Source organism: Chlamydotis macqueenii, chromosome 26 (assembly GCF_036417535.1).
Source record: "Chlamydotis macqueenii isolate bChlMac1 chromosome 26, bChlMac1.mat, whole genome shotgun sequence".
NCBI classification, from domain to species: Eukaryota; Metazoa; Chordata; class Aves; order Otidiformes; family Otididae; genus Chlamydotis; species Chlamydotis macqueenii.
This window is the reverse complement of record NC_141581.1, coordinates 623,080-644,681: the sequence shown is the minus strand read 5'-3', so window position 1 is coordinate 644,681 and position 21,602 is coordinate 623,080.

Here is a 21,602-nt window from a genome sequence, read left to right as displayed (position 1 = left end):
AGATAACCTCCCCCCACCCCTCCCTCTTCCCGGGCTTAACATTATCTCTCCTACCTTCCCCTCCCAAGCGGCACGGGGCGGGAAAAGGGAATGGGGGTCACGGTCAGTTCATCACGCGTTGTTTTACGCCGCTGTATCATCGTCAGGGGAAGAACTCCTCGCATTCCTCCTCTGCTCCAGCGTGGGGTCCCTCCCACGGGCCACAGTCCTCCGTGAAACTGCTCCGGCGTGGGTCATCTCTTCCACGGGGTGCAGTCCCTCTAGAACAGCTGTCCCAGCGGGCCCTCCACGGGCCACAGCCTCCTTCAGGCCTCCACCTGCTCCGGCGTGGGGTCCTTCACGGGCTGCAGGTGGATCTCTGCCCCTCCGTGGACCTCCATGGGCTGCAGGGGGACAACCTGCTCCACCATGGTCGTCACCACGAGTTGCAGAGGAATCTTGGCCAGGAGCCGCATTACTCCTCCCCCTCCTTCTGAACTGACCTTGGCGTCTGCAGCCGTTCCTCACAACAGGCTGGCAGACATCTCTCAGGATCTTTTTTGCATCTTATTCACTTCTCATCTCCTTTCCACTTCTTGCAGCCAGGCCGGGCCGAGTTGGGCCCAGTCAGCTGCCCGGCGGGAGGCCAGAGGGTGAGGCCTGCAAGGCCCATGAGGCTCGCGCTTCCCCCTCTCTGCCCCCCGCTCAGCTTCTTCACATCTTCTCTTCTCTCTTTTTTTTCTGTTTTCCCCTTCTTAAATACGTTATCGCAGAGGTGTTATCACGGGACATTCTGCTACCAATTGGCTTGGCCTTGGCCAGCAGCAGGTCCGCCCTAGGCCCGGCCGAGTCCACTGAACAAAGGGGAGCGACTTCTAGCAGTTTCCTACAGAAGCTACCACCCTAGGCCCCCCCTCACTAACAAAACCAGAACACTCATCATCTTTCAGTCCTTGAAGTTTCAAGATGATGTTAAGCAGCAGTAAAATGCATAATAAATACACTGTTTGAATTGCGTTTCTTGTCTCCCCAAAGACCTGGGGAAAGCACCTGTTTTTTCAGTATTTTGTAATGTTTGCCAAAACCCACCACGGAGGCGTCCTCGTGTGAGCTAGTAGTAGGGAGATACGAAGAGCCTGGTGTGCGTTTTAAGAACGGTTCTTTGAGAGCGGCTTGTTAGTCTTGAGATCAAGTATTTATTGCCACAAAAACAAATACACGGAGATAGATTTTTAAAAAGGGGAATAAGGAAGACCCAGGTAACTCCAGGCCGGTCAGCCCCACCTCTGTGCCTGGCAAGGTCATGGAGCAGATTCTCCTGGAAACCATGCTAAGGCACATGGAGAGCAAGGAGGTGGTTGGTGACAGCCAACGTGGCTTCACCAAGGGCAGATCGTGCCTGACTGTTTTGGTGGCCTTCTATGACGGGGTGACGGCATCGGTGGACGAGGGACGAGCAACTGACATCATCTACCTGGACTTGTGCAAAGCTTTTGACACTGTCCCGCACGACATCCTTCTCTCTAAACTAGAGAGACATGGGTTTGATGGACGGACCACTCGGTGGATAAGGAGTTGGCTGGATGGCCGCACTCAGAGAGTGGTGGTCAACGGCTCAATGTCCATGTGGAGACCGGTCGCGAGTGGTGTCCCTCAGGGGTCCGTGTTGGGCCCGGCCCTGTTCAACATCTTTGTCGGCGACATGGACAGTGGGATAGAGTGCACCCTCAGCAAGTTCGCCGACGACACCAAGTTGTGTGGTGCCGTCGACTCGCTGGAAGGGAGGGATGCCATCCAGAGGGACCTTGACAGGCTGGAGAGGTGGGCCCATGCCAACCTCATGAAGTTCAACCAGGCCAAGTGCAAGGTCCTGCACCTGGGTCATGGCAATCCCAGGCACAAATACAGGCTGGGCGGGGAATGGATTGAGAGCAGCCCTGAGGAGAAGGACTTGGGAGTGCTGGTGGACGAGAGGTTCAACATGAGTGGGCAATGCGCCCTTGCGGCCCAGAAGGCCAACCGCACCCTGGGCTGCATCAAGAGGAGCGTGGCCAGCAGGTCGAGGGAGGTGATTCTGCCCCTCTACTCTGCCCTGGTGAGACCCCACCTGGAGTACTGTGTCCAGTTCTGGAGCCCCCAGCACAAGAAGGACATGGACCAGTTGGAGAAGGTCCAAAGGAGGGCCACAAAGATGATAAAAGGGCTGGAGCACCTCTCTTATGAGGCCAGGCTGAGAGAGCTGGGGCTGTTCAGCCTGGAGAAGAGGAGGCTCCGGGGAGACCTGAGAGCGGTCTTCCAGTACCTCAAGGGGGCCTACAAGAAAGATGGGGAAAGGCTGTTTAGTAGGGCCTGTTGCGATAGGACGAGGGGTAATGGTTTTAAAATAGAGGGGGGTAGATTTAGATTAGAAATTAGGAAAAAAATTTTTACGATGCGAGTTATAGAACACTGGAACAAGTTGCCGAGAGAGGTGGTGGAGGCCCCATCCCTGGAATCGTTCAAGGCCAGGCTGGATGAGGCTCTGAGCAACCTGACCTAGTCAGGGATGTCCCTGCTCCTTGCAGGGGGGTTGGACTAGATGACCTTTGAAGGTCCCTTCCAACCCTAACCGTTCTATGATTCTATGATTCTATTTACTGACCTGTTCTTGTATGGCTCAGGTGCGTACGGCGACGGAGCTGCCTTCCTGATGCCACCAGTTTAGTTTGCATGCATCAGCAATGGTAAGTCCATTGATAACTTGGCACCGAGATCGTTTGGACAAGCACCAACAACAATTAGATAGTGCTCTGCGTTTTTAGTACGTTGGATGTGAATGGTTTGCTTTCGTTGCCAGAGGTTTGTGATTTCCAGAGCATATATTCTTGATGGCCTTAAATACGGAAAATGTGGTGATATGAACACCAAAATGCCTAAGGAATCTCACGGACTTTATGAAGTAATTAGTTGGTTTGAACATTTATGGCACTTACAGAAGCCTTAAGTGTCTCTTATCGCCACCATGGAAGCAATAAAGTGCTGCAGAATTACTCTGTTACCAAACTTTGAGTGTCTTCATACTCGAGGATGTATTTCAGAATTCTAAGAGAGACTTTGTACAGTCTCACTGTCATTAAGACACACATCCATCGCACAATCTTCACAAACCACTTACATCAATAAAAATAATTCCGCGCAGCGGGGCTTTGTGCAGAAAGGCATGACTAAACCTAAAAAAATTAGAAAGTTTGAAACATCGAACCCCTGTTGAGTCTTGTGTTGTAGAAACGTGAGCCTGTACAGGGCACCAAAGTTTGAAGAAAGCTTGAGCATCAAATTAGATCAGAATCCTAGTGAGAAAGGTAATGTAATTATTGTGCTAAGCATACCAGGTTGCAGCAAATAGTGAAGCAACATGCAGTCTTGATCTGGTTTTATCCCCAAATGTGTAGACTTCGCCTTTTCAAGGTAAGTGCTTTAGGTAATCCTTTGGCTTATCACACTGCACAACGACGTGCACGATCTGTCTTCAGGGACTGTGTGCCAGCGAGCTGCTCAAAGCGCTGGCTGATGTGTGGCTATCCAGCAGTACATCTGACAGCTTTTTGTTTGATTCCCCCTCCGCCCTGTTTCCAACATTGCGCTTTGGATATGTTTACATGCTGAACGCTTTTCTGAATGGATGAGATGTCTAAGGATGTCTGCTCACACAGATCCACATTGTCTGTACCTTTTAAAGGGCTTAACTTCAGAAATTCCAGTATCTTGGATGTCAGAACTGTCAGGAGATACGTATCATCAGCATAGTAACAACAACTCAAGCCCTGTCTTTCAAAAATCTCTCCTGAGGACAGCTTAGAGATGCCAAGAAGCACTGGAGTCAAAACTGGCCTGAGGAAAATTCGTACTCAGTCTAGGCTCTGGCGTATCGGCCATCGTGGCCATGTGCGAGCGCCCAGGCAGGTGTGACTGCAGCCGGCTCAGAATGGCTCCAGGCATACCGAGCGTGGCCTTCAGACGGTACCGTTACATCCCAGTACAGGTACGGAAAGGTCTCTTCCTGTCCTGCCCCGCCTAGCCCTGCGGAGTTTGCTGTAGCGTGTGTACGTTTCATTTGTCTTACCTGACTTGGTAATCAGTTGTTCTGTAACGAGGGTCTGCTGCGTTCCAACCCGGCCTCTCATGTTTTAACCAAAGTTCAGCAGATGCAGGTGTTCCTCCTACTGCCCGTGTGACGCGGTGTGGGAAAAGACTCGGTGCAGTCTGAATTGGATGAGCAGTCAGCTTCTGAAGAAAGTGTCTCTCCTGTGAAATCGTGATGCTTCAGGCTTTAGGATCCACCTGATAGCAATAAAGAATATTTTTTTTCCCTACTTTATGGGTTAAGCTTGTGCACTCAGTGCTTTTTATGTTTGCTAGTTGACTGCTCTAAGGTAATACTCTAACACATCCTCTAAGAACAGTACTGTGTTAAAAAAAAAGCCAACGTGACTTAAATAATTTCTCTTTGATAAGAGTTACAAGGTGTTCGCTTATGCATTACTTTTTTTTTTTTTTTTTAAGTTTTCACCTGCTCTCTAGGAGCTGCGTGCACTTCAAGGTTTTGGTTTATCTGAAGAGCTAAATCTGATTATAAACTTAAGTCAAGGCCATGGTGTAGATTCGGCTTTCTTTTTGAATGACAAAATCCAGCTTCTGGGGAGGATGGGAAGCTGTTAAGTTTTTAAGACTCATGGCACGATGCTTTTGAATTTGAGCTGTTGAGCGTACGAATTCTTCAGTGTCTTTTGAAGTCTCTTCACAAGGCACGACGATTCTTGTTTCTTCAAGGCTCTTCTCACTGAATGGGAACTAATTATTAAAATAATACTAGTATAGAATTTTAAGATGTTTCAGTTTAAATGTAAGCTATTGCCAGTGACTTCCCATTTTAATTGTTTCTGAAGTTGGAAAAAGTGACTTCGTTACCGTAACTCCGCCTATGCAGTTAAATAACTAAGCGTGGAAACAAGTAGCGTTGTAAACTATTAAAAATAAATCTTTGCTCGTGTTGGCTTTTTTAAAATGAAAGCTCTGTTATTTGGCTGTCGAGGTGAACCGTGGCCGCAGGGTAGCATATGCACAAGCAGCGGAGGTACAGCGGGAGGAGGAACGCTCTCATAGCTTTCTGCCTCCCGTGGTAAGGGAAGTGTATGAGCTGGTAACGACTTCTGGAGCAAGTTCTAAAGTCAATTTTCTTCATGCAATTGAAAAATGTCATTTTAGGGATCCTGCTACAACTAATGAACTTCAGTATTTTTTCTCCTTTCAGTTCTGGATCTCTATGGCCCAAGCCTCCGCACGGCAATAAAATAGCTAATCTGCATGGTACAGCTCATGCATTAATTTGAATCTAGCAGCAGACTAGAACTTCTGAATGCACAAATTGGGTTGTAAGCTGATGACTTAAGGACATATGAAAAGAGAATTTATTCTCTTTCTGAATCAGATCCGCAATAAAACTTGCAAGATAGAAATCGAAGGGTCATATTCCTTTCAGGAGAGCTCAGGTTGACTAGCGTAACTCATGGGGCCTGAGCTGGTTTGTCCACGTAGACCAGAGAGCAGGGGTTTTTTTTGTGATTGAAATAATACCTACAGATATCCAGCATTTAATCATTAGCTTCTAGCGTACTAATAAGAACGGTGTTGGGCTTGGCACACGGGGCAGAAGCCCTTTAGCAATTTTAAGTAACGCTAATCCTCAATCACTAGGAAGTCAACAGCTATTTGTTTGTTGATTGGCATTTTCAGGCTTGTTTGTGTGACTTTATCTTAGTTCCGTGTCTAATCAGTCATGACCTTATTTTTACATCGTGGACTTGAACTGCGTTAGTTGTTCTTCATAAGCTGCCTGTCCTCCTCGGTGATATGAAAATGTGGTATCGGCACATTCTGTGTGTGGAAGCTGGGTCTGTTAAATCAAAATTTTCATACTTGCTTCTTTTTTTTTTTTAAAGTACTCAACCATCTACAGTTTAAGCACAACCCATCGGTGGAGCGCGCTGTACCACGGAGCAGACTCCCGCGTTGCCGTCTCCCACAGCGCGGGCTGTCAGACCGGTTGAAGTGTCACCTCTGGACCGAGTCCGACGCGGCTGGGGCAGGGCTGCGGTCGTGCCTGTCGGCGCTTCCCCAGCCTGCCCTAACACCAAACTTTCAGGAAGGGGCCGTGGATTAATAACTGGGGACGTTTTAGTTGTCAGCCTGTATTGATGGTATTTCTTTATGCTAATTGCGCAGTCAAGACAATAATGATTAAGACTCTATCATCTGTGTGTCTAATCTTTAGCTGAAGACTCACCTTCAGTTTTCTTTGTGCCTTCGCAGTTCATTTAGGCATTCAGATGTGGATTTTGGATGATGGGATAGTGAAAAGAAAAGCCAGTTCTGGAGCTTCCTCTGCCACACAGCAGTTTAACAGAACTTACATTTTACTGCTGAATATTCCTCCTCAGATAACTCTGGAAGTAACAGGCAGTGCATCAGGACTAAGAAGTCTGAGCTTTTGGTTTAGGCTAAGGCAAGTAATTCTCTGGGACTTCTGACAGAGCGCCTTGCCAGCAGCACTGCGTCTCAGGCACTGGCTGCGTGGCACGTGTGCATACGGAATCTTGGTTATGTTTCTGAACTTTCATCAGTGATGTTTATTTCCTGGACTAGAGTCAGGATTTTTGATCGTTTTAGGAGAAATTTGTGGCTGACAGTCTGTCTGATAGAGCAGATAAAACAGACCCGCGTGCCGTAAGGACTCGGGCTGTGTCAGGAGAAAAGGGACGTGGCTTGCAGGCAGTGAGGGCTCCGGGTGAATTAAATTAGCAATTTCCTGGTTTGGCACAGTATCAAGTTATGAAGATTTTGCAGATTTTTATTACTCACAGTAGAAGTGCCAGGTTTGGAATGTGTTGGACTAACCACTGATTTATCAACAGAAACGATTGCCACGTCCCGAGAGGGTCCTTCTCTCTGGCTGTCAGAACTCCTTTTGCTGGTGTATTTGCTCCTTGACTTTGCACCTTATTTAATTTTGAGTCTTTAGGTTGAATATGCAGGCCTGCTCCTTAAAGGGAGCTTTTTTTTTGTAACTAAAATGAGCACGTGTAACACAGAAATTCAGACTAAAATAATATAATCTCTGCGGTACAGTTTCTGCAGCAGTTTTTCAGAGTCGTTTTATTCTTCCTTGCTTGCTGAGACTGTTACCAGAGAGCAAAGTGCAGCTGATATCAGCGTTTCCTAGGGACTTTTGTCTCAGTAGAGTGTTCGGTTCTCATGCTTTAAAGATAATGAAGTGAGTCATTGTCTCTATATCTCATGTGATTTGTTATAAACATACATCGCTAATGCTTTCCGAGGTGGGGGGCGGGAAGCAGATCTTTTGTTCAGACTTGTGGCTTTGAACTAGCAGGCTAGTTGGGAGTTTGCTTAACTAGGGAGTTGCTTTGATTTATTTTTTTAATCTATGTACTGAGAACACTTCGGCAGACGATGGAGCTCATGGGAGCTTTTTGGTTATTTCTTTTTATAGGTATCCGGCTTTGGCGTCAAGGATAAATAGATTCATCCGCACCTTTTAGTCTATACGGGTATGTCAGTGTGTCATTCTGCTACTGAAAAAGTGAGGCTTGTCTGCGCTGGGTGCAGACTGGTAGCTCTAATAAAGGAGCAGATCTGACATCTTGAAGAAAAAATGTCAACTTGTGAAACTTTTGGGAGTGTAGAAAACTGTCCAAACTGACCATCAATAGAAACTGCAGTAACATCTCCAACCCATTCTGCCATTAACATTTGATGTGCTTATCTGTGACCTAGTTCATCTTTTGTCTTGAAGAAGACAAGATGGAGTTGTAACAAGAAGTAAAATAAAAGGAAAATACAGTTTAGGCATTTGTCCTAACCCAAAGGATGGGTTTGTAGGGGCGCGTCCCAAATTGCTGCCAAGTGCAGGACAGGATGTTTGAACAAGGAAGCGGTCCGGTGAGCTGCTGCGGAGCTCGAGTCAAATGTGGACACTTGTGCTTGAGCGGAAAATACTGATCATCCTTGCTGAACGCTCCACGGTAACAGACGCGGCAAGCCGTTCTGCAGAGGACAAAGGGAGAACAGGACCGTTCTGCACCTCCCGTAATAAACAGGTTTCTCCATTGTAAGCCCTGCTTGCCCAGAGCAGCAACTCTTTTGCTGGTCCGTGTTTAATACAAGCAAGTCTGTAGACCTGATGACCTGAAAAACCTGCCTTTTAAAATTCTTACTCCAAACCAAGGTTGTCAGGAAGCTTTTTAAGCTAGAAAAGTTATGGCTTTTAGTTCTCTGAAATGCTGCACGTGCCTGCTGCAGTACAGACGAGGGTGGGAGTTACGAGGCCCACCAGATTAGCTCTTGGAAAATACTGCGTGGTTGGTACAGAGAAATCCCGTCTGCTGCTGAAGGCTGTGCAGCTCCCGTAGCTTTCATGGACCAAAAGGGAAACAGAATTTTATGTTGTTTTTTTTTTCTTAGAATACCTGTATCACTTAAAGTTCTGTACTCAGTATGATAACAACAGAATCTGAATTCCTGGCTGTAGGAGGTGCGGGGATCCAGTGCACAACTGGCTCTGTGCGTTAGAGTAGGTAAGAGCTGCATTTAACTTTGGATCGAATCGGTTTGAGATGAAGAGATGTGGGGTTTTTCTGGTTGGTTGTACGTTGACGTGCCTCTCTTGAGTGAGGAGATGTTTTCTGCAAGGTTATACTGGCGATGCAGCATGACAGGAGTCATGCAGTGTGTTTTTAAACTTTGCAGCCTGACATCAGTATATTAATGGTCAGAAAAAGATGAGGGGTGAGGTGATGTAATATAATGCTATGTGGGGCAGAATACGAGGAATTATAGGAAGGCTTTGTGCATGACTGAACAGTTAATGTGCAAAAGTAAAACTTGGGGGAAAACTCTCCTAGCTTTTTCACAGGATAAGGAGCTGTGCTGGCTATCTCTTCTCGGGAACACAATTTTGGAGTTTATGATAGTGCTGAGCAGGAGTTTATCAAGTCTTAGACATTAAGGACAAGAATAGGGGACAGAAAACATTGTGCTGCTGTTTTGTATAACAACAGCGGCTTGCCTGTGCTTGGTCTCAGCCTCTCGTCTTGGAGAGGGCATGGCAGGACCCTGAAGGGGCCTGAGCCTGGTGATAGATGATCAAAAGCAGAGCATGGCTTCCGTGGCAGGAATGACTGCACGGGCTGGGACTCCTCAGCCTGGGACAGCTGAGTTAAAGGAGATACTGGATGTTTACAGGATCTGAAGTGGCAAGGAGTAGCTGGAAGGAACTGTCTGTTCACTGTCTCTTCCAGCACTAAATGAGCCCGTTTGCCAGTGCAGCTCTGAGGAGCTAGCTCCGAAGGGAGCCGGAGGAGGTGGCGATGCAATGAGCAGAACAACCATGGGAGTCTTGCTCAAGGATGCTGCGGCCACAGGAAGCTAGAGGGTAAAAAAAAAGGAGGCCAAGCATGTATTTAAGAAATATTTTGAGAGTTACCAAAAGACAAATTATGTCAGGCTTGGGGTGTTCGTGAGGCTGACAGTTGAAGCAGAGGTATTGGCAAGGGAGTGTTCTGTACGGGCTCTTCACTCAGTGTTTGCCTGGAGGCACCGTTGGAGCCAGGATACCGCGCCGGACAGTCCTGAGTGTGCTTGTTGCCAGGTGGTGCCTTTTTGATAGACCTCGCACAGCTGCCTTATCACTGTTGCGCGATTTTCTTCTCTGTGTGGGCTCCATGCTGCGGCAGTTGTCCCTGCGCTCCGTGCGAGCTGGGCCAGCCTCCCTCTGTAGGCAGCAGAGAGCCATAGCCAGGATGAGCGCCGTTCAGATGCCTCTCGCTCTCTAACCGCTGAGAACGGAGGGGTTTTCCTGCTGTCCTCTGGCTGGTGGCCAGCAGCCATCCGCAGTGCCAGGGCGTTGGCTCCATCCCGCTGGTGGGGAGCCTGCAGCCCCGGGGCGGCTGGCAGAGTGACTGCTGAGTAGAGAAGTTGCTGCGTATTGGACTGACCCGAGACCCTCGTCTCCTGAGGGATGTGCTTTTCCCCTGATACAGTGTGTTTCAGTCTTTGGAACTGTCTCTGGGTGTTGCTGCTAATGAATCAGCTTGGACTTTCTAGTGAATTTCAGCGTGTTACCTGCTTCTTTTGAAGGGTAAGATGTGTTTTGTGTTTAACAGTGTTCCAGATCTAGGTATTTCTAGAGAGTCAAAACAAACAAATCTTAACCTTTTTTTTTTTTCTTTTCCTGCGCTGCAAGAATACCTATGGGTAATGCTTTTAAAATAAAGGGAGGCAGATTTAGATTTGACATTAGGAAGAAATCTTTTACACTGCGGGTGGTGGAGCACTGTCCCAGGTTGCCCAGAGAGGCGGTGGATGCCCCATCCCTGGAAACGTTCAAGGCCGGGTTGGCCGGGGCTGTGAGCAACCTGATCTGGTTGGAGATGTCCCTGCTCCTGGCAGGGGGGTTGGGCTGGGTGGGCTTTACAGGTCCCTTCCAATCTTATCTAGTCTGTGATTCTATTTTGAATCAGTATCTGTCACGCTAGTGAGAACATTGGATCTTGTATGTTTTAATGAGGTATTGCATCTTGCTGTAGAAATTTGCAATATACCCTAATTTGGGGGTGAGTCAAGCTGAGCACCATTTGGAACTGGAATGAGACCTTTCATGGGAAGGAATTAAAACTGCCTTCTTGTCCAGAGGAACTGTCAATGATTCCTGCTGATTCCACTGCGCCTCCAGCTGAGCTCCGTTTCAGCCTGCTTCCTGCTGCCAGGCCGTTCCCTGCCACTCCCTCGAAGATGTCATTGGGTATTTGTTCTATAAACAATCTCGTTATCTGCTGTCTGAGGCAGACATCAGGAAATTAAATCTGTGAATTGTCTGCCGTCTGCCGCATCGGTCAATTAAAACCAACCATTTTTTACCGCAGTCTGTCTTATTAATTGTTTTGTGTTTCTGTTGGAATTCTGTGTACAGGATAGTTCCGGTTATGACCAACAACCATCTGCAGGCGCTCTGAGAGCGAGCCGTACCACCAGCCTCCGCTGCAGCACGCTGCTGGGATTCGTACTGCCCGCCACGTGAGGGCTGCTGGCATCCAGCGGCTCTGTCCTCTGTACGTAGATGTTTTCTTCTAAAGCTCTTGCAGCGCAGGTGGTTGGGTTTCAAATAAGACACTTCAAAAAAACTAAGGCCACTGCTTCCTGTAGTCATGGAACGAGATGAGCTTCATGCTCAGAGTCTTGCAGGAGAAGCTTCTCTCTCTACTAAGAGGAAGAAGAGTTTTCTCAGTATGAAATGACTGCTGTGAATTGTACCTTCTTGCTCACGTACCTGTCTCCTGTCAGTCGTTCAGTTCTGATCAGTAGGTTGTATTGAAGGCATGTTTTGAGACTGGAAATAAGAGATGGGGTAAATGATTTTTCACTTCTTTCTTTTGTGTCTTTTCAACTAGAAGATGTAACACTATACTTCAGAATCATGTCTCCGCGCAGGATGTGAAGTGACTTGAATCCATGAGCAATATTTTTCCGTAGCTATTTGTTGAGAGAATATGATGATGTGAACTGTGGGTTATAAATATTCTTAATTCCTAGAAACTATGCTAGAAAAAGTGATATTTCTGTAGCACTGAATTTGAGAAATCTGAAATGAAAGTGTTACAGAATTAGCATTTCAGTCTTTTAGTGGGTGATGTAGAGTAGCTTACTCCACCATTGACTGAGGCGGGGGGAGAAGGCTCAAGTAGGTACACTGTTCGAGAGACTCTAAAAAATACGCTCCTCAACCTCCTGGACATGTGTATATGTTGAAAAACATAGGACAGTGAGTAGTATATTTGTAACTAAGATTTTTGGATAAGCTTGTCTTGCTGAGGAAGCAAGAAGTGCTAAAAACTGACTCACATTTTGTTAACCTGTATTATTTTCTTCTGATGCTTATTTTGGTTATGAGAAAAAAACTTTCTTCTCCAAATAAAATGTACATATTTTTATGATAAATGCAATTTTCTCTGCCTACTGGAATGAATATGTGCTGTTTCAGACTTTTAGCTTTGTATTTCTTCCCCTGCATTCTTATGATTTTTGTTAGATAACCTCGTTCTGTTCTAAGAAGAAATTTAAATTGATGTGCTGAACATCTTTCCTACATCTTGTGGGATGCCTTCTGTCCTGCAGCGGGTTATTCGTGTGTCCGTTAATGCCTGGCATCGCGGCCGGCTGCCCCGTGGAGGAGTGTGTGGGGCCAACCCAGCTGTGGATTCCACTGTGAGAAACAGAACTCGAGAGGGGGTTTTCCCCTTTGCCTGGATTACTTTTCAGTTTGCTACCTGAATAACGACAGCTCACTTTTTGTGGTGGAAGAGAAAAGTGATCAGTTACTTAAAGTGATGTTTCCAGAGAGCTGTAATGTCTTACCGGAGTATGCTTAACAGCCAAGAAGGTACCACGTCTAAAACTCCTACACGTGTTTTTCAGAAGCGAGCGTGTGACGTGCCTGTGGCTGCCTGGCCTCTTTGAACTCCTGTCTGCGTTAGCTGCGATTCTTGGTCAGTGCCTTGCTGAAAACTGAAAACAGCAACCAGGCCGGGGCAAAAGGGTCCTTGGTTCTTCCTGTTCTGTGAGATGACGTGCATCTAGCCGACTGCATATGCCCACAGTATCGTCACCTGTGTGTAAACCAGCTACGGTAGGAGTGCTGCACCGCCAGCACAGGGCCCACCGCGTGGGTACGTTTGGCCACGTGCAGGTCCTGCAGCTAAGGCTGGACTGGCTGTATTGAGACACCTGAAACGAACGGGTTGTGTGTGAGTGCCTGCGGTAAAGGGAAATTCGTAAAACTGTTAGTGCTTGCAAGCTTTTTATACGTTGAATGTGACTCCAAAGGGAGTGTTTTTTCTGTTTTTAATCTGAGTGTTTCAGGAAATTTTCCATTCATTTTCAGAGGACATTTAGTGTTCTAGGAGAAAAACAGTGTGGTCATTGAAAGGGAAATGAATATGTCGCCCTGTTTGACTGCAGACTTACCGGGAGCACTTAGAACGGCAAAAGCACAGAAAGAAAGACGTTGTTCAGAAGACAGGAAACCAAGGAAACAGAAGCCCCCGCAGGATTCAAAACCAGCTTCAATGTGGGCTCTGTGATGTCTCTTGCAGGAGCAGGTGCGTATGCCGCACAGATCCGGAGAGACATCGGAGGTGGGAGAGGTTTGTGGAGTTATGAACATGACCTAGCTTGCCTGTGTCCTGGGTGTGTGTACGGCAAGTGAACTGTCAGAAACGTTTCTGAAAGAATAATTGTGATAGAAATATATGCTGTAAGTCAGTTTGTTGTCCGAAAAAGAATGATTTGTCGCCCGGCATGCGATGAGTCAATAATCACCCAGTCAGGAGAGACGTTGCTCCTTTATTTCAGGTTTGCGCAAGCCTGGGTGCTCGGTGGTTTCCCGCAAACCAAGCAGGACGCTCTACAATGTGTTTATACATAAAATAGTAACATGATCAACTTTCTAATATGCAGGCATTGTTATTCTGTTGAATGATGGGTCAGAGTCTCCTTGCCTAGCATGTGAATTAGCGCGTGTTCTCAGTCCTGTTACGCCCGTGGTGCGGTTTGGGCAGAGGGTCTGTGTGTCGGTGGTCCTGGTGACCCCCGCCAGAATTACCTTTCCCCTAGCAACGTACACAAAGTGACCTCGAACCATCGTGATTAAATGTCTTCCTCAAGGTCTAATTGCTCAGATGTCCTTGGTTAAAGGATACCGAATGTTTGTTCTTTTAATTAGAGATGATTAATTGTCCTCTACTTGTCAGCTTATCATACACAAAGAACATCTTGACTCAATTAACGTTAGCGAAGTTTCAGAGTTAGTCTTCAACAAGTTCTCTGCAGTGAGCAAACTCTTGGGATAATCAGGTGTGATCTGAGCGTGTGTTGTGCTCAGCTTTGCCAAATGTCCCTCCCCTAAAATTGTAATCTGTGCTGAGAAACCCAACCATTTTAAACAATGTTTGCTCTGACATTGTTCTCTAAACTCGTGTTGAAGTGATGTTACAGTTAGGGAAATAACTTCATCGCTCCAAAAACCTGACAGCCTGAGCATGGCAGGATCAAATCTCAAGTGTATTTCTTGAAATATTCCTGAAAATTAGGCCACAATTGAGCTTGCTTTCGACTGTTCAAGCCAATACCACTAAAACCCTTTTGTTCCAAGTGTTCAGTCATCTTTGGACATAGTCCTTTAAGTCTTGTCCAGGTTATGGCTTTGGAAATATCTGAGCACAAGACTTGTCATGTTTTTTGTTTGGCCTGAGAAGAAGATGGTGTACCTCTAAGAGATTCTTGTGTGGCCATTCAGAGTTTTCTTCACTGGGGCTCTTTTCTAATGTCCACTTTTATACCGGAGTATTTACAGCAGGGTAAAGTTACTGGTATTTACAGGTAAATTTAGGTATTTACTCCTCACTCTTACAGAACCTGAGACAAGTCGGTTTGTCTGTGAGATCAGCTGTGCATCTGAAGATGGTCTGCACTGCTCTTCGCAGTTTATTTATCTAGGAACTGCTGTGTGAGTAGAAGTTTAGAGGCAGCTGACTTCAGAGAGCTACTCACAGAGAAGGGATGCTGAGGATGAAGAGGAGGAGGTGGTGTGAGCCACAGCCTGTTCAGAAGCGTTCTGGAATACTGAAGGCACCGCTGTCTGGTATGTAGCGTCATACAGATGTTCATGTCAGTTGTGATAAAAAGCTTAAAACTTTTCAGGCCTGACTACAGTTTTGTTTAGAGTTAAACTTGTGTTTGCAGAGCACAAAGGTTCTAGGAGAGCCTCAGATTGCCTTTTCTTTTGAAGGACTGCTTACCGTTGGAAGAGCGTCCGTATCTCCGCAGAGATCCTGTCTTTGCAGAGCGACTGTGTAATGTTACCCCTTGGACACTGCGGCAGTCTGAATGCGAGACGGTGACTCAGGCGAAAGCTTCCACTTACCAAAGCAAAACTTTTGGCGTAGGCATTGGTTCTGTCTTGCAGTAGAGGTGCAAATCTCAGAAATAAATTCAATCACTGCTGTCAGCTGCTGTAATAATTGCTATAATGACTGGAACAAATTGGGGAAGCTTTTATGGTGACAAAAAACTGACAATAGAATGAAGGATTTTTAACTTGAGTGCTGTTAAGGATGTCTTCCTAAATAGTAAATAATTGACCTACTAATCCAGTTTTCTTCATTCACGGACTAATAAAAATACAGGGAACAAGCAACTGATGAAGCCAGGAGCAGAGCTACAGCTGCCTCTGGAAATACACCTGCAGGCTGCTGGCTGTACAACCTGTTTTATGTCACCATGCGGAAGAGGTTAGCATCTTTCCTCACAAGATAAATTGCTACCTGAGGCTTTTGATTTCAGACATAACTAATAATGATTTGTAGCATATTTGCAAAGTTTTTTTTTTTCAGCAATATTTGACCTAACTGTTGAACTTATCCCATGCTGTTTTATTTCATGCATAATTACCTTACTCTGATTTTTCAAATACACATTTAGGGGCTCACACGCAAGGCTTTGTATTAGTTGGGCTTTTTTTCTGTGGATAAATACTGGTTTTGATGCTGTGCCAGGTTTTTAGATTGTTTCCATTGTTATTATTTCATGAATTCCTGAAAATGTTACTTTGCTTTTAGTTATGAAATTGTACATTAAGATTTGAGATCTAAATTAAATCTCCAGGTATAGCATTTCCAGTGAGATCAGTTTTTGTTCTTCCCATTCTCACTATAAGCAAAAGCAGATAAAAAGAAAAAAAAAAAGAAGCTCAAGTGTAAGAATTGTTCATGCCTAGAAAAAGCCCACGGTGCCCCAGGCAGGTGGCCGACTGAATACCGGTGGGTAGATGAGTGGTGCAGGAAGCAGGGAAGATCTTTGAGGGAACATACCTGGGTGCACTATGGTCTCAAAAAAACTGCTCTCAGAAATTCCTTGCTAGAAGACGACTGCTATTTCGTATGAGCTTTAAAATGAAGCCATAGCCATCGTGATGGCGAACACTGTCTTGTCACTGTGCGCGGACGGATCGCGTTCTGGTTAAATCCGTCTGCGGGTTTCAGCTGCGTCTTCTACAGCCCTTTGCCGCTTACATGGATCTTGCGTTTCCTTCCGGTCTTAAATAGCCGTGTCACATCGCTGTGAGCTTTTAAAGTAGCTGTTGTGCGTTACTCAGTGGGCTGGCAAAGCTGCCGTAAGGAATGAGTGCGTGCGTCTTGTGAAAAGTGTGTTCTGGTGAGAAATGCTGACGTGCAAGCCAGATGTTACTGTCACAGGTAGTTATCCTGAGCATGCTTCGTGCCACAGAGTGGAAACGATGAAGGAAAATCATCCGACTTCATTGTAAGCTCGGAGTGCGGTTTCAATGGTTTTGTATTGAGCATTCAGAGAGCAGCGCTAGAATCGTACCACCAAAAAAAAAAACAACCTGAAGGGAGGTGGGGAAAAAAGTTCTACTGCTGCATGGGCCCATAAAACTGCAGTAGGTGAGTGATGGGAAAATGCCAGTAAATAACAGAAATGTCCACGGAGAGCCCCAAAGCCTTGGTCTAAATGTGATGTGTTGTGCTGTCCTGGGTGCTTTTGAGGGAGAATTTATTGTATGCTTACTGCAGTTCAGAAGATTATCAGGCAGCTGCAATATCCTGCACGCACTCAGCTGTCCCAGACCTTTAACGTTTTTAGAAAGAAATTCTGAACCGAGCTCTTCATTCGCTTGACACGCGTCCCTAGGAAGCTGTGTTTATTGTCAAGCGCGGGTCAACAGATTGTTTTGTGTGCGGTTGTTTGGGGAGGGAGTAATTTCTTGCTATTTGGCTATTTATGTGATAAAAATTACCACAGAATTTGATACGTTCCTGGTGATATTTTCCAGCCTGTGACAAGGCAATCCAGAAACTAATTTCAAAGTGCTAAAAAACCAAGGCAGAGTCCCGAGGATAAGCACATCTAGAGAAGCAGCGAGGTTTGGTTAAAGGGAAAGCATGTTTGTTTGCTTTTTGTTTCTAGCATGTCGCTTTTATCCTCTCCATAGCCAATGGGACCTTCTGCAGAAAAGGCGTTAAGCAGGGCACCAAGGCCGTTAAACGCCAGCAGAGGCGGGCAACGTGTTCTCGACAGCAGTTTACCGTTGGCAGGCGGGTACCACCGTGGTGCCTGGGAACCTCGCCGGAACCTCTGGCACAGCTGCTTGTGCCGTGAGTGCTGTTCCTCCATTCTGCCACCTCTTAGCTGTTCTCTTCTGCAAGTGTGCCAAGCGTGGTGTTTTGACTCCTCTGCGCTGCTCAGTTGCTCTGCTAAAATAATCTCTCCAGGCAGGAGAGACCTGTCTGTCTTCTGGCTCATAAGGAAGGACTAATATCTGAATTTGTCAGAGGTGCATTTCAAGCCCCCAGGCACTCACGCTTGGCTTTTGCAAAGCTCGTGTTGCTTTTCTGAACGCTTGCAGCCATTATTTATAGAAAAGCTTTGAAGGGCAATCTCGAATGTTAGAACCGCGTGCTCATTCCAGAGAACATAAGCTTGATCAGTCTGTCACGTTTTCTCACTTGAGGTAAAGCAAAATTCCAGAACTATTTAAACAGTTTTCAAACTTTGCTTTTAGTTCTTTCCCTGTTGAGTTTTGCTGTTAGAAAGCTGACTGCCATGTATTTATTTTTGTGCTGTGTTTTCTTTCTCGTATGCGTTGTCAGATGAACCTGGGCTGCAGGATCCCTGTTAGAAGGGTGAGTTGGATGCTTTGGAGGCCGCGAGCTGTCAGGAGCGAGAAGGTGCCGTAGCCCGTGCAGGGGTAGAGGAGAGCAGTTAGCAACAGCTGCGGGGCACTCTGGTAAATGGTCCTGCAGGGGTCTACGCGAGCCCCTCCCTGCAGTTAACGCTCTTGAACTGCTGAGAGATGTGGTCTGCATTTTGTCTATTATTGTGTTTCTATCACTAGTAACACCAGAAATTGTGTTGATGAGCTCACTTTTCAATAAAGAGATCATCAAAGTGAGTTAATACTTCAAGTGAGTCCAGTTGTCTGCTTGTTTTACATTTTTCTATCTGCCCTTGACTCCTCTCTCACACTTTTATTGCCTATGTGGAAAGCCACAGCGCCCATTGCAGCACATAAAATCCTACTGGGCGTGACTCGAGCCACCTTCCGTTCTGTTTGATTAGTTGTTCTCAGTTTGGTGTGCGGTAGGAAAGGTCATTTACGTGTAATTACTTCTTTTTCGTTGACACTTAGGATGTGCCTGACTGTGCTGTTTCTTTGCAGTGAAGGCATTGACTTTCTTGACTTGAGTAAGTAAACATTGAAATCCTACATTTCCTCATGTTAAATATGATGAAAGGGAATCAGATATGAGATGAAATGAAAATTGCTGTAGCCAGTCTTGCCCGAAACCTCTGCAGCTCAGCACAGGAGTTTGATTAAGAAGACTTCAGCTTGGACACCAAATTCTTAATTTCTCATTTTCAGAGTAGCTGGCTCCCGTAGCTTTAGGTGAGTGTTTGCAATGAGAAGAGAGATGGCTGGAAAAGCAGAGGGTGAAGGAGGTGGGGAAAAGGGCAGAAGGGAAGATGCTGCCTAATGATGGTACTTTGTGTGCAAAATAATGTTCATATGATTCCAGTTTTTGTATGTGAAGAGGCTTAGTCTGATATCTTACATTCTTAACAGCTTTTCCTTGAAATAGAACTGTGGGTAGTTTTAAATGGTTCTACAGAAACTGCACCGTTGTGTAAGAGCGAAGTTGCCTGTGGCAACAGTTCCTTTCCTTCTGTTATGTCACCTTCCCCTCCCACTTCCTCACTCTAGCAGAAACTCTTCCCGCAGCAGAACAGGTAGGCAGTCAGATACTAGCAAAGGGCGGAAAAAAAAAACCCACACCAAACCAAAATACCTACCTCTGGTGTTGTGCGTGTTCTGTATACGGTCTCTTTGTTACCTTGGATTTCTGCCCTCAAACTGGAGGCCGTTTCTAGCCGGGCCTGAAGTGGCTGCCCCGGCCGGGTTTCGTTACGTGGGTTTGGGGTTTTTGCCCAGCTGTTCTGGGCAGGGATCCTGCGCTGTGGGGGTCGCTGTAGGGATGTGCGAGGTCGTACAGAGATGCATCGCTGCTCACCTAGCGCCTCGCTGGGGGCTTTGGCAAAAGCTGGCCCAGAAAATGTGTGAAGGACAGGCTGTGGTGTGGGTTTAGTGTTGTCATAACGGCACCTGGAAAAAAAGTACGGTGGAGGAAAAAACAGAGCTGGATGCTGTTCTGTGTGATGTTCAGTTAGCAAGCAGATGGTCAACAGCTTTGGCTTCATCCATAAGTTCTTCGTTTAAACTTCGGTTTCAAGTCACTCCTCATGTTCCTTAGGACTTCTTGGAGTATTTTGAACAGCAGCTTTTTAGAACTTACTGAAAAACGTTATTTCTGTATTGTTTATTGTCAGATAAAGCTGTTTCTTCTTTAAGTACATTTTTGGAGGGTACAGAGCAGGTTCTGTTTAAATATTCTGGGTTAAGAGGTATAATCAGTACAAAAATATCTATTTGAAGAGGGGTGCATTTCAGCACTTCTAGAGATTTTTTTTTTTAATAGCTGCGTTGTTGTGTTTAACCGGTTAGTGTTACCACGGCCTCACCCTGAAGCCTTGACTCCGACCTTCCTTCTGCCGTACAGTTATCCTCTGCTTCTCTTAAATCCAAAAAATTGAGAAGCGTTGAAATACTGTGAGCAATTCCTAGCCTCTGTCAGATCAAAAGAGGATGAAGTGGTGCATCCACTCCAGAAAGCTTCCCTCGTTAGAAATTAGGAAGTAAAACCGTCGGACACTGCCGAAGTGCTGCCAGCAATGAAAGCCGAGTTACGACACCAAGTCCCGAAGCGGGTAACTGGCATAGCAGTCACCGTCCGGGGAGAGTGACGCAGAGGCCTGTGCAGAGCGAGAACCCAGATGTGGAACATGCCTCCAAGCGCTGTGTGTCACTCCCCAAAACACTCGTGACACACGAGCACGGGCGCTGCAGTGAAGGCCCAATGCGTCCAGGTAAGCGGAGCCTGGGTGTGACGAACCGAGGTGGCCAGCCGTGGCAGTGTATTGTCCGCTCGGCCCCTGAGCACGCCTGTCGGGGTTTAGCCCTGATCACCACGCAGTTGCTCACTCACCCTTCCCCTCCCCAACAGGATAGGGGAGAGAATTGGGAAGAACTGAAAACTCGTGGGTTGAGATGAAGACAGTTTACTAAAATAGCAAAGGGAAATGACAACAATAACAGAATATAAGGATACTAAAATACACCAAATGAACAGCGCGCAATTTCTCACCACCCTATGTCCCAGTGACCGACACAGCCCATCCCGAGCTGTTTGCCTGAAACTGCGTTTTCTTCTTTTTCACCACTTTACCCAGAATATTGGAAGTGTTGAACATCAGTGCAAAACTGGCCCCCCGTTTTCTGGCTGGGCTGATGGGCCGCGGCAGCGGTTATTCCCTCCCAGTGCTGCGGATGCTGGAGGGTGCAGATAAGCCGCTGCCGTTTGACAGGGGTGCTCGCGTAAAGGTCTCTCTGCAGTTGTCTGTTCCAGCCCGCGATGTGTCTGTGTCTCCATCCTCTGCAGAACAGCGAGGCGCGGCCGTGCGCTTGGATTGCCCTCCCCTAGGTCTCACAGAAGTCGGTGCTGAGATGGGATCAGATTTGGGGATTGCTGGTCCCACTGCGTCCTCTCCTGAGCCCCATCTCCCTGCAGAGCTGCTGCCGCTGCGGGCACCCGCTCCGCGCGTCGCCGCTCCGGTCACGGCCATCGAGGCAGTAACAACAAATCCCCCTCTTTGCACCATGGATCCTTTAATTTTCTGTGAGTGCCGCACAGCGCTGCAGGACACGGGGTCTGATGGCCTCCATTTCTAGGCAGGGCGTGTACTTGTGCCCTCGGAGGGTAGGAGCTGGTTTAAGTGTTGTCAAATAATGAGTCAGCTCTGATTAATGTGTGACCGTGCGGGCGGCTGGCGCTAGGACCTCCGGGACGCCGCGTCTGCCACCCTCACCGGCAGCGAAATCAGGAAATAGCGCAGTAGCTCTTTCTGGGAGCATGCCTTTGAAAATGAAGCTTCACTGCTCCGCGTAAAAGAGAATTTGCTCTCCAGGAACTCAGGAATCTGAGCCCAGGCTCAGGTGTGAGCCAGCTGGACGTCGCTGTCCCCAGGCCCCGCGTGGGCGCTGCTGAGAGGTGAGTGCCAGGGACTGGCAGAGCTGCTGGGCGCAGGGGACGCGTTGTGGTGCCCGTTCCGTGACTGGGGAGGGATGGACGAGGCATTGAGCGCGTTGTGTGAGGAAGACGGCCAGGTGCCACCTGGTTTCCAGCAAGAGCTGCGCTTGCCATCTGTCCAAGTGACCCTTGGTGCAACTGGCTGCTTGTAAAAAAAAAAAAAATAAAATTCTCCAAGTTGTGTTTGAAAGGTGCGTGTGCAACGCATCCGGCTCCGATTGTAGTGCCGAGGTGCAATCTGCTGCCGTGCGCATCCCGTCTTCTGCTGCTGCGCCGCTGGGTCCTGGCAGCTCC